Below are 13,306 nucleotides of genomic sequence, written 5' to 3' on the forward strand. Positions count from 1 at the left end.
AAAAAAATCATTTTTGAGGAAAAAAAAATATTTTTTATTTTCACGTGTTTATAAGCTTCTGTGAAGCACTTGGGGGTTCAAAGTGCTCACTACACATCTGGATAAGCTCCTTGGGGGGTCTAGTTTCCAAAATGGGGTCACGTGGGGGGGCACATCAGGGGCTCTGCAAACGCAACATGATGCCCGCAGAACATTCCATCAAAGTCTGCATTTCAAAATGTCACTCCTTTCCTTCCAAGCTCTCCCATGCGCCCAAACAGTGGTTCCCCCCACATATGGGGTATCGGTGTACTCAGGACAAATTGTACAACAACTTTTGTGGTCCAATTTCTCCTGTTAGCCTTGTGAAATTAAAAAATAGCGGGCTAAAAAATCATTTTTGAGGGAAAAAATTTTTTGTTTTCACTGCTCTGCGTTATAAACTTCTGTGAAGCACTTGGGGGTTCAAAGTGCTCACTACACATCTAGATAAGTTCCTTAAGGTGTATAGTTTCCAAAATGGTGTCACTTGTGGGTTTTTTTCACTGTTTAGGCACACAGGGGCTCTCCGAACGTGACATGGTGTCCCCTAACGATTAGAGCTAATTTTCCATTCAAAAAGTCAAATGGTGCTTCTTCCCTTCCGGGCCCTGCCGTGTGCCCAAACAGTGGTTTATGACCACATATGAGGTATCTGTGTACTCAGGAGAAATTGCCCAACAAATTTTATGATCCATTTTATCCTCTTGCCCATGTGAAAATGAAAAAACTGAGGCTAAAAGAAATTTTTTTTGTGGAAAAAAAGTACTATTTTTTTTTTTTTTTTGCGGATCAATTTGTGAAGCACCTGGGGGTTCACAGTGCTCACTATGCATCTAGATAAGTTTTTTGGGGGGTCTAGTTTCCAAAATGGGGTCACTTGTGGGGGAGCTCCAATGTTAGGCACACAGTGGCTCTCCAAACGCAACATGGCAACTGCTAAATATTCCAGCATGTTCTGAGCCCTGCCGTGCACCCAAACAGTGGTTTATGACCACATATGAGGTATTGGTGTACTCAGGAGAAATTGCCCAACAAATTTTAGGATCCATTTTATCCTGTTGCCCATGTGAAAATGAAAAAATTGATGCTAAAAGAAAATTTGTGTTGGAAAAATTAAAATGTCCATTTTTTCCTTCCATGTTGCTTTAGTTCCTGTGAAGCACCTGAAGGGTTAATAATCTTGATTGTAATTTTTAGTAGCTTGTGTTGAGTTCATTTTTCCCTTCACTATTGAGGTCTGATGAACTCCCTCCTCTGGTGAAGGAAGGTAGTGAGGCTGATTATCAGACACCTGGGCAGCTAGATGATGACTGGGTGGCTGGAATTGAGGACTGGATATAAGGCTGCCGACGCTCTTCTTCCTGGCTGGTGATTTTCCTGCTGGATTCTTGGAGACCAGTCTGATTCCTGCATCTCAAAGCTGTTTTTCTGCTCTGCTTTGCAGGGTGGATTTGATTTAAATCTAACTGATCTAAATCACGTTTTAAATCACGATTTAAATCACTAGTCAGTAAGGCTTGATTTAAATCGGTGATTTAAATCAAAGTTTCTACCTAAACTAGTTCTTGCTACTTTAACATGCAAGTAGATGAAGATTTTTAGAATCACTTTTTATATTACTTTTTTCTCCCCAGTTTCATGGGTTAATCATTCATATTTGGACACCACTGTTCTGTTGTACTTAGGAAGGAGAAAAATAATCCTGACCTTAATAACAATTTAAATAGATTTATTCAACTGAAACAATAACAACATTACAGCATAAGTTATTTGCTTAAACAAACATCCATGTTTGTTAACTAATTTGGCTAAACAAAATATATATATATTTTAAGAAACTTAGACTGTCAGCCCAGCCGACACATGAAAAACTTAAATACTGCTGTCCTCTGTAGCTCACTTGTCGTCATCTTCATCATCATCTTCTTCTTTGTTCCTATTCATAATCTGGAAAAGAAAAACAAGCTTTCCTGCTTTATTGGGTCCCAACCGATTTCTCAATTTAGAATGAATGAGTCCAAAGGAAGAGAATATTCTTTCAACGCCTGCAGAAGAAGCTACTGCTGTTAAAAGTGAAATCATTACTTGAACAGTCTCTAAATCCAAGCGCTTAAGTGACTTCCACCAGTTTACTGGTGTGACCTTCCTTAAAATATCTTCAGCAAACATATATTTCTTGAATGGTTCCCCTTAGCTCTGAAGTTTATTATAGTTGGCATTAAAGATGGATGATTGCTGGATACCCATGTCATAGCTAACTCCTCTTCCTCAGCACTTAGGGTTTGACCCTGATATTGGATATTGACAATATTTGCCAAAAAATGAGCTGGAGTCAGTGCTTGTCCCATTCGTTTGTTTACTGCTTGTAATTTAATTCTGTCCATGTGTAGTTCTGTTTTTAAGTGTTCACTCAGTTCCTTCCAAATTTCAACAGCATCCGCAATAAAACAGCTATTTTTCTGTATTTTGTTTAAAGCTTGAGAGATGGGTTTCAGGAAGCTCAGCATATGTTCAACATTTCTCTTAAGCCCAATGTTGAGGATTTTGGCCGTGACAGTGCCATCTATTTTATCTCGATTTTCTTCACAAAGTGTCATTAGAATAGGCCAGTTTTTGATATACTGCTCAAAACAGTCCACCACAGAGTTCCATCTAACATCTTGTGGGAGCGTTAGCTTGGTTCCACCCATCCTTTTCAGAGCTGCTGCAGCAAAATGATTATTACGGAAGTATTTAACAATTTCAACAACATTAGCCTTTATTTCTGGAACACTTAAGTCTTTGGCTAAGAGGTGCAGCAAATGAGCACTGCAACCATATGTTATTAGCAGCTTTGTATTCCCTCCCTGCTGTTCTAAATCTCTTCTCATCTTGGATACGTTTGCAGCATTGTCAGTGACCAAACTGTGTACTAGACATTTGAATTTTTGTTCACATGTCGTTATAGCTTTTACTGCCACTTCTTGTAAGTATTCTGCTGTGTGTGCATTTCCTGACGTATCAGTTGTTTGTGCAAGGAAGACTTTACTTTCTTCTGTTGTTATACAAGCACATACAATAGGATCATTGTGGACATTACTCCACCCATCAATACCTAGGTTAACAATTTTACCCTCCAGAGCTGTTGCACATTGCTCCATTTCTCTGTCATACACTTGATCCAGCAGTTTCCCTGCAACATCAGCTCTGCTGGGTGGACTGTATCCTGGTCTCAGTGACTGAACCATATTAATGAAATGTGGGTTCTCAGTCAGACGGAAAGAAGAGTTCGTTGCATAAATAAACTGGGCAATTTTTTCATCAATCAACTCTTTTTCTAATCTGCTAGTTCTTATCACAAACCTATCTATGGTGGTTCCAGGAGGTAAAGGTTTTTTCTTCCTTTTGGGTGATGGTGATATGTGGCTGTGGGTGTCGGATGATGATGCTGCTGCTGCTGCTAATGAAGCACTATCCTGGATGGATAACTCTGAAACTGTAGAACAGGATGATGGTGATCTTGGAGGTGGATAGTTTCCAGAATCCATGAATTCCCCTAAACAAAAAAAGTCAATGCTGTTATTTTATTGTTTATACAATTTCTGCTTATTGTACACAACACATCACTGCCCCTGCCCCAAAAGGAATATTTGTTTTTCTTCATAACTGTACCAAATGACAGTAACATGCAGTAATAATAAGAAATATAATTTTTCTCACACATGACAGTTCAGTCTTTAGAAATAGGATTCAATAAAAATGTTTACCAACCTGAAGATGCTGCCTGTTCAGAAGTGTTTCTTTGGTCATCTTCATCACCGCACTTCTCATAATGTTGCCTCATTCGCGCCACCAGGCCTTGCATCTCTTTGTTGCATCGTTTGCACGCATGCCTGCCTTACCGATAGGCGAAGGAGCTTCATTAAAATATTCCCAAACTGGGTCTCTTTTACGGCCTGCTGCCATTATAAGGAAAGAATGTAATAAACCTCAGATCGTACACACAAACAGATCCAGACTTGTCTGTCTGTGGCTATGCTGCAGTATTGTGCTCAAAGTTTCACTTTCATTTTCTTGTCTGCTTGCCCTTCCTCCTCCTCACACTTAGATTCACATTCTTCTTGTGTTGTGCAGATCTATTCCACTCCAAACAATCAGAAACATATTGTCTAACTTCTTGGACTTGGCACTGAAGGGGTTGATTCTGTATTCATAGGTTTGTAGAACAATAGGATTAAGGTCTTTTTCTCAACTCTGTTCATGTTGTAACATTTTTGCCGTGAAGAAGAGGCTGGGACCTCTGCGGAGTCAAATTCAGTTTTGAGAACTGCGTAAGTAAAGCGAGCGTCTGTGATAATATAGGAGAGAAACTGCCCACTAATCCTACAGAAACCTCTGGAAGAGCATGGCATTGTGAATGTTACACATATACAGCCTTTATTCTACTGAGTTAAACAACTCAGCTTTATCTCATGATGGAAGAACCTTTGGATGGTAAAATATTTTCCTCAAAAAGCAGTTTATTGAAAAAAATCCGATTTAAATAAAAAAAATCCGATTTAAATAAAAAAAATCCGATTTTTTTTTTTTTTTTTTTTTTTTTTTTTTTTTTTTTTTTTTAAACATTGATTTTTATCCACCCTGCTGCTTTGTACTCTTCAGTTTGTTTTTGTTTTGCCTTGTTTTTTGGGAGTTCTGCCATCCACGGCCGGGGGTGAGCTGAATTCCATTTTTGTCTCTGATCTGTTGATCCCGACCCTGTCTTTGCCAAGTGCCTCTCGCCTGTTTCCGTGTCTATGGTGTGTATGATCTGGTCTGGTTTTGCCTCTTGGCTTTCTGATTTGGTACCGTCCTGCTCGACCCGTGTTCTGACCTTTTGGCTTCCCTCGACTACCCTCTCGCTTTCTGATTTTGTACCGTGCAGCCCGACCCGTGCCTGACCTCCTGCTTGCCTGACCATTCTTGTTCTGCCTGATTCTGTACCGCATTGCTTCTCCTGTGTATGACTTCTGGATTGTCTGACCATCGCTACTGTATAAACCCCTGCCCGTCACCTCAGCGTCCCTGCGATAAGCTCCGCCCCCTCTGACGTCACAGGTCACGTGGTGCTAGGTCCTGCAGCCTCTGAGCGCTTCTACCAGCGCTCTGCCCCTTCCACAGATCCTGCGACCTCCCAAACTGTGTTCCTACACAGGCCCCTCTGATAGCCCCGCGGTCTGAGTTGCTACGCTGACGCCGGGACCGCTGACCGGTCACGCTACCCTCCTGCAGATAAGGGTAAGCGTGATAGTGCAGTTTTCAGAATGGTGTCACTTTTGGGAATTTTCTGCCATATAGACCTTTCAAAGTGACTTAAAATGTGAGCTGGTCCCTAAAAAAATGGTTTTGTAAATTTTGTTGTAAAAATGAGAAATCGCCAGTCAACTTTTAACCCTTATAACTTCCTAACAAAAAAAATGTTGTTTCCAAAATTGTGCTGATGTAAAGTAGACATGTGGGAAATGTTATTTAGTGACTATTTTGTGTCACCTAACTCTCTGGTTACCAGAATAAAAATTAAAAATTTGAAAATTGCAAAACTTTCAAAATTTTCACCAAATTTCCGATTTTTTTTTTTGCAAAAATTAACGACCTAAATTTACCACTAACATGAAGCCCAATATGTCACGAAAAAACAATCTCAGAATTTGTGGGATCCGTTGAAGCGTTACTGAGTTATTACCTCATAAAGGGACACTGGTCGGAATTGCAAAAAATGGCCAGGTCATTAAGGTCAAAATAGGCTTGGTCATGAAGGGGTTAATTCGCTAGTTTTTGGCTCATTTTTGGTGGGCTCACAAGTCCTGCAGTTATGGAGCTAATCTGACCCAGTCATCTAGCTATTTGAATTTGGCTGTGTGATAGTTTCTCACATCCACTCATTTGCTCTTTTTTATTTATTTCTTTTTTTGCTTCTAGCACATCAAATTCGAGATTTGACTGTTATCTGGTAAGCTAATATTTCCTATCTCTGTACACATGCCATTATTTCCTTTAATTCTCAGTGGTTTAATATTATGTCAAACTATTTGTTTATATTGTTAAAGAAATGGATGCTGGAATTCTTCTTGTAGAATTATTTATTTATTGTTGCCAATTTTCATAAAGAACAGGTGACGTTTTGGCTTTTAGCTTTTTAAAAAGATCCTCCCAATACCAATCTCTTTCCGGGTCTGACATTGAGCATGTAGAAACACTAGTAGAGATAACAGCCACCTTCACCCTTAGGTCTCTTTGACATGTCAGATTATTTTTGGTACATGTGCTACCAGTTTTTTTTTTTTTTTATGGATACATCATGGACCAATCTTTCATGGCCTTCTTATTTATTTTTTCCTTACACAACTGCTTATCTGCAAAAAACTCCCTAAAATGGAAACACATTTTACTTTGCTCTATCTGCGGGTCACGCTTGCCAATGGAAGTCACTGGTCCGTGAATAAAAAACGAATATCATCTGTGTAATCTCCGTATTTTATTGTTTAATGGATAGTAGAAGCCAATTTTTTACAATCCTTATTGCATGAAGAAAAAATTCTAAAACACAGCCCAAAAATGGGTCCACTGAAAAGTTTTTCACATGAAAGAAAAAAAACTGACTTAGCGGTACTCTATACTGAAGACAAGATTTTTATCATACACAAGTACTGTTCTAATTGATGTAAAAGGGGTATTCCCATCTCCAAGATCCTATCCCAATATGTAATATGTGTAATAATATTAGCAAATACCTCCAATGTAGTATAGTTTTTCAGATTCACTGTTTCATTTACCCCATGTGTAAGAGCATTATAGTAGCTTGGGTATTTATGGGTACGACACTCATTTAGTGACCGTTGTTAGTGGGGTAAGCAACATAGTTTCTAATTGGAGGTATTTGCTAATATTATTACTACACCCAATACATATTTGGGTATGATCTTGCAGATAGGAATACCTCTTTTAAATCTGACTGAAGATTATTAGTGGGGGTGCACTTTAACCCCTTCCAGACTTATGATGTATTGGTACATCATAGGTCTGGTCCCTTTCTTTGGTGCATGCTTAGTAACTTGGCTTGCTATCATTGCAGGCAGACAGTGACTGTGTTATTTAGTCATCATCTGCCTTTAACAGCAGCGGATTGAGCTGCTGTCAATTTCTGACCGCATTATTTAATGCATGTGAACTAAGGGCTCTCCATTCTAGGCATCCATCTGCCCATGATTTTTACTAATACTGTGGTATTTCAGGACAGTAGATTGTATAAGCGATCAGATGACTGACAGAGTCCAGACTGCTAAATAAGTTAAAAAAAAATTGCTTTCCTCCATGGCGGTGAAGTCTGTATAAAATGGTCCGACGCTGACTCCTAAAATACAGAGTGGGGAAAAAGTAGTTTGTCAGCCATCAATTGTGCAAGTTCTTCCACTTCCACAAAATTGAGAGAGGCCTGTAATTGACGTCATAGGTAGACCACGACTGAGAGAGTCAAAATGAGAAAACAACTCCAGAAAATCACCTTGTCTGGTTTGGCAAGATTTATTTTGCAAATTATGGTGGAAAATAAATATTTAGTCAATAATAAAAGTTCATCTCAATATTTTGTTATATAACCTTTTTTGGCAATGACAGAGGTGAACTGTTTTCTGTAAGTCTTCACAAGGTTGGCATACATTGCTGGTGGTATGTTGGCCTATTCCTCCATGCAGATCTCCTCTAGAGCAGTGATGTTTTGGGCCTGTCGCTGGGCAACATGGATTTTCAAATCCCTCCAAAGGTTTCCTATTGGGTTGAGATCTGGAGACTGGCTAGGCCTCTCCAGGACCTTTTATATGCTTCGTACGAAGCCACTCCTTCGTTGCCCTGGCGGTGTGCTTGGGATCATTATCATGCTGAAAGACCCATCCACATCTGTGTGGCTGGAGGGATCTGCTCACTCGAGGATAAAAGCAAGGTTCAGCTCTTTACAATGGGCACAGCTTTTCTCATCTCCAATCACACGATTTTGTCCAACGGCTCCACATTTACATTCTGGACCACACCCTGTGATGGAGATATGCCTCCCACCCACTCTTCCGCTGTTCACAGAAACCCAGCCCTTAATATGGCCGAATAACCCTTCTTAGCACTTGGTATGCTGGAGCATTTTTTCCAGGTTCCTATCACTGAAGCTAACATTCTGAGTGACACGTATAGTGGGGAAAATAAGTATTTAATACACTGCTGATTTTGCAAATTTTCCAACCTACAAAGAATGGAGAGGTCTGTACGTTTCAACTGTGAGAGACAGAATATAAAAATAACAATCTCAAAATCCCATTATATGATTTTTAAATAATTAAATTGCACTTATTGCATTAAGTAAGTATATTTAATCACCTACCAACCAGCAAGAATTCTGGTTCTCACAGACCTGTTAGTTTTCATTAAGAAGCCCTCCTTCTCGGCACTCATTGTCTGTATTAATTACACCTGTTTGAACTCATTACCTGTGTAAAAGACACCTGTCCACACACTCAATCACACTCCAATCTCTCAACCATGGCTAAGGACACCATGGACAAAATTGTAGACCTGTAGAAGGCTGGGATGGGCTACAAGACAATAGGCAAGCAGCTTGGTGAGAAGGCAAAACTGTTATTAGAAAATTATTTCACAATTATTAGAAAAAGGAAGAAACACAAAATGACTGTCATTCTTCCTCGGTCTGAGACTCCATGCAAGATCTCCCCTCGTGGATCAAGGATGATTGTGAGAAAGGTCAAGAATCAGCCCAGAACTACACGGGAGGACCTGGTCAATCATCTGAAGAGAGCTGGGACCACAGTCTCAAACATTATCAGTAGTAACATACTACACCGTCATGGATTAAAATCCTGCAGGCCACGCAAGGTCCCCCTGATCATGCTAGAGCATGTCCAGTTTGCCATTGACCATCTGGATGATTCAGAGGAGGTATGGGAGAAGGTCATGTGGTAGATGAGACCAAAAAGAACTTTTTGGTATCAACTTCTCTTGCCGTGTTTGGAGGAAGAAGAAAGAGGAGTATAACCCCAAGAACACCATTCTAACCGTGAAGCATGGTGAGGGAAACATCATGTTTTGGCGGTGCTTTTCTGCAAAGGGTTCAGGACGACTGCACCGTATTGAAGGGAGGATGGATGAAGTCATGCATCACAAGATTTTGGCCAACAACCTCCTTTCCTCAGTAAGAGCATTGAAGATGGGTTGTGGCTGGGTCTTTCAGCAAAACAATAACCCGAAACACACAGCAAGGACAACTAAGGAGTGGCTCCGTAAGAAGCATTCCAAGGTCCATGAGTGGCCTAGTCAGTCTGCAGACCTGAACCCAATAGAAAATGTTTGGAGAGAGCTGAAACTCCATGTTGCCCAGCGACTGCTCCGAAACCTGAAAGATCTGGATAAGATTTGCATGGAGGAGTGGGCCAAAATCCCTGTATCCAATACTTATTTCATGCAATAAAATGCAAATTAATTTTTGTAAAAATCATACGACGTGATGGTTTTTTTTTTTTTTTTAAAGAGTCTGTCTCTCACAGTTGAAGTGTACCTACAATGAAAACTAAAGGTCTCTCCATTGTTTGTAGGTGGGAAAACTTGTAAAATCGGCAGTGTATGAAATACTTATTTTCCCCACTGTATCTCTGCTCCAGTATCTTACCAGTGACCTTCTCACACCAGGTAGTTTTTACAGCACCGTGAATGCCGTGAAAACAAAACTCCCAAAACATTGGTGGAATTGCATTATTTTTCTTCACAATTTCACTGCACTTTTAATTTATTTTTTTCCGTCTTCATGAAATGGTAAAATAAATGCTGTCATTCAAAACTACTATTTGTCCCGCAAGAAAGCAAGCTGTGATACTGCTGTGTGGATGAAAAACTACAAAAGCTGTGTATTTGGAAGAAAGGGGGGGGAACCAAAATGTAAACATGGACAGAAAGGGTTAAATCCATTTTCCGTCACTTGTATTTTTTATTTTTTTTCCTGCACAGAGAATATTTATTCATTATTTGCATTGTTGTTTTACTGTGGAAAGGAAAAAGGATCCAAGGACAAATCCCCTGCGTGTCCTGCATAAATCAAGATGACTATTTTGTATGTGACATGGGAATTAATACTTTAGGCTCCTGAGGCTGACTGTAAATCTGAAGATATTTTATAAGGTGTATGTCTTGTCAGTATTTAACCTTTAGACAAAAAAAGATGCGCACTCTGCTCAGTAGGAGGTGCAGGCTGGACTTGGGTAAACCCAAAATCAAACCAGAGAAGAAGAAACAGCTGCACTCAAACGTTTTTTCTTGGCAAAAAATTGTATTGTATTTATTTACTGTACATATGCAGAAAACACCACAGCAGGACCAAACAGTAATGGTAGGGAATGGTAAGTAATGGTATCATTTCTGTTTGGTCCTGCTGTGGTGTTTTCTGCATATGTACAGTAAATAAATACAATACAATTTTTTGCCAAGAAAAAACGTTTGAGTGCAGCCGTTTCTTCTCCAGTATTTAACTTTTAGGCTACAGTCCAACAGATGTAGATTCTCTCATCCGAGAGAATCTGGCTGATTATGTAAATTACACTCTGATCAGCGTTTGATCCGAGTGTCGGCCCAGTGTAATCTGATTCTCTTTGAGATAGAGCACGAGAACAAAATTTCTCCATCTTCTCCATTCCGTGAGTCTGCTGAAATTGGACTGCACTCAGTGCAGTGTGATGTTTTCCATGCACTCATAGACATGAATGATTGAGTGCCTTCCAATTTCAAAGTGAAATGACAGCATGTTGCGTTTTTTTGTTTTTTTTTTCATTGATTGATAAAAATAAAAAAATTGGATAGCACTTGCATGCGTTGGAGTGATAATCGAGCCCTATAGAGACGTTTCCCAGGACTTTATCTTTTCATACTTGTACTCTACTTTAGATTTACAGGTGCATCTCACAAAATTAGAATATCATCAAAAAGTTAATTTATTTCAGTTCTTCAATACAAAAAGTGAAACTCTTATTATATGGAGTCATTACACACAGAGTGATCTATTTGAAGTGTTTATTTCTGTTAATGTTGATGATTATGGCTTACAGCCAATGAAAACCCAAAAGTCATTATCTCAGTAAATTAGAATACTTTATAACACCAACTTTTAAAATCCGAAATGTTGGCCTACTGAAATGTATATTCAGTAAATGCACTCAATCCTTGGTCGAGGCTCCTTTGGCCTCAATTACTGCATCATTGCAGCGTGGCATGGAGGCGATCAGCCTGTGACACTGCTGAGGTTTTATGGAAGCGCAGGTTGCTTTGATAGCAGCCTTCAGCTCGTCTACATTGTGGGGTCTGGTGTCTCTCCTCTTCCTCTTTTCAATCTATGGGGTTATAGTCTGGTGAGTTTGCTGGCCAATCAAGCACAGTGATACTATTGCTTTTAAACCAGGAATTGGTACTTTTGGCAGTGTGGACAGGTGCCAAGTCCTGCTGGAGAATGAAATTTCCATCTCCAAAAAGCTTGTCGGCAGAGAGAAGCATGAAGTGCTTGTAGAATTTCCTGATAGACGGCTGCACTGACTTTGGTCTTGATAAAACACAGTGGACCAACACCAGCAGATGACATGGCTCCTCAAGCCATCAATGATTGTGGAAATCTAAGGGGTATTGTCATGAGGAAGATGAGAGACACCAGATCCAACAATGCAGATGAGCTGAAGGCTGCTATCAAAGCAACCTGGGCTTCCATAACACTTCAGCAGTGCCACAGGCTGACCACCTCCATGCCACGCCACGCCACATTGCTGCAGTAATTAATGCAAATGGAGCCCCGACCAAGTATTGAGTGCATTTACTGAACATACATTTCAGTAGGCCAACATTTCGGTTTTTAAAATAATTTTTCAAGCTGGTGTTATAAAGTATTCTTATTTACTGAGATGATGACTTTTGGGTTTTCATTGGCTGTAAGCCATAATCATCAACATTAACAGAAATAAACACTTTAAATAGATCACTGTTATGATTGGGTCACCGAGGAGGAGAGCAAGCCCAAGCTAAGCCACAGAAAACCAGAGAGGTTGGTAACTAAGCGGATTGCAGACCCCTGATCCTATCCACACAACTAACAGTAGCCATGGAGCGTGCCTACGATGATCCTAGACGCCTCGGCACAGCCGGAGAGCTAACTAAGCCTAAAGCAAGAAAGGGGAAATCTAAACTGCTCCAGAGCAGACCCCAAAGGAATAGATAGCCCCCAAACATATATTGTCAGTGAGACAAGATGAAAACACAAACTCAGGCAGGAAAATAGACTGAGCAAATTATGGGGCCTACACTGACTAGACAGGACAGGAAAGGAAAGGAAAGACACTGTCTGCAATCACGCAAAAAACCCTGCAAAAAAGTCCAACACGTCTGATGCAAAAAATACTGAAGTCGCACGACTTCGCCCACTATGACAAAAACAACCTGGCACAAGCAGTAACATATGGATGGTGATTCAGCACAGCCCCAGCCGAAGCTGACTGACCACACAAAACAGACAGACAAAACCAGATCAAATGTAAACAGAATAGCAAATGAACACTTAGTTTCCAGCTCAGTCCCTGCATGTTCAGCTAAGACCTCAGGAGGCAGGAAGAAAATCACCAGCAGGGATAGAGGGAGTCGGCTGTCTTAAATCCCAATCTGAAACTGCAGATCTCCAATCGTCGTCCTCATTATCAGGTGACCAGCCTCTGTCAATCAGATCAGCTCCATTACCTCCAGTAACCACCAGAGGGAGCCCAGAAAGAGAACTCACAACCCCTCTGTCAATTTGACCAGCTCCACTACCTTCAGTAGTAACCAGAGGGAGACCAGAGAGCGAATTCACAACAGATCACTCTGTTTGTAATGACGCTATATAATGAGTTTCACTTTTTGTACTGAAGAACTGAAATAAATTAACTTTTTGATATTCTAATTTTGTGAGATGCACCTTGTAACGATGATGTAAATTCCGATGGGTTGTCCTGCCTGGGCGACCCGCTGAGGTGCGCATGGACGATTACCGACGGGTCCTACATCCTTAGCGCACTCTAAAAGGGGGAGATGTAACGACAATGTAAAGTATCATGTATTTTTCCCTATTATCACACCTTCTGGAACATTCCAGAATCTTCTATTCACATAATGAACTCTGCTATGCCAGCTGTGAGGGTCTGACCCCCCTTCCTTTCCCTTGCCTGCAAATTTCTGCTCACTCGCAGTCTGTAACATGAGACTACAGCTC

At 40.4% G+C, this 13,306-nt stretch overlaps 1 protein-coding gene across 5 annotated transcripts in view; it reads left to right on the forward strand.

Moving 5' to 3' along the window:
- ELMO1 (engulfment and cell motility 1) overlaps positions 1 to 13,306 on the forward strand; it is a 569,414-nt gene that overhangs the window by 44,993 nt on the left and 511,115 nt on the right. The window contains exon 2 of one of the 5 annotated variants that reach the window (XM_073549983.1): positions 5,959 to 5,989. The exons of the other annotated variants lie outside the window; for them this stretch is intronic. The gene's annotated coding sequence lies outside the window, so the exon portion shown is untranslated. The remainder of the gene's footprint in view (positions 1 to 5,958; positions 5,990 to 13,306) is intronic. 5 annotated transcript variants of the gene reach the window in all.

Source organism: Dendrobates tinctorius, unplaced genomic scaffold (genome assembly GCF_039654945.1).
Source record: "Dendrobates tinctorius isolate UK_male_01 unplaced genomic scaffold, ASM3965494v1 ptg000162l, whole genome shotgun sequence".
Lineage (NCBI taxonomy): Eukaryota > Metazoa > Chordata > Amphibia > Anura > Dendrobatidae > Dendrobates > Dendrobates tinctorius.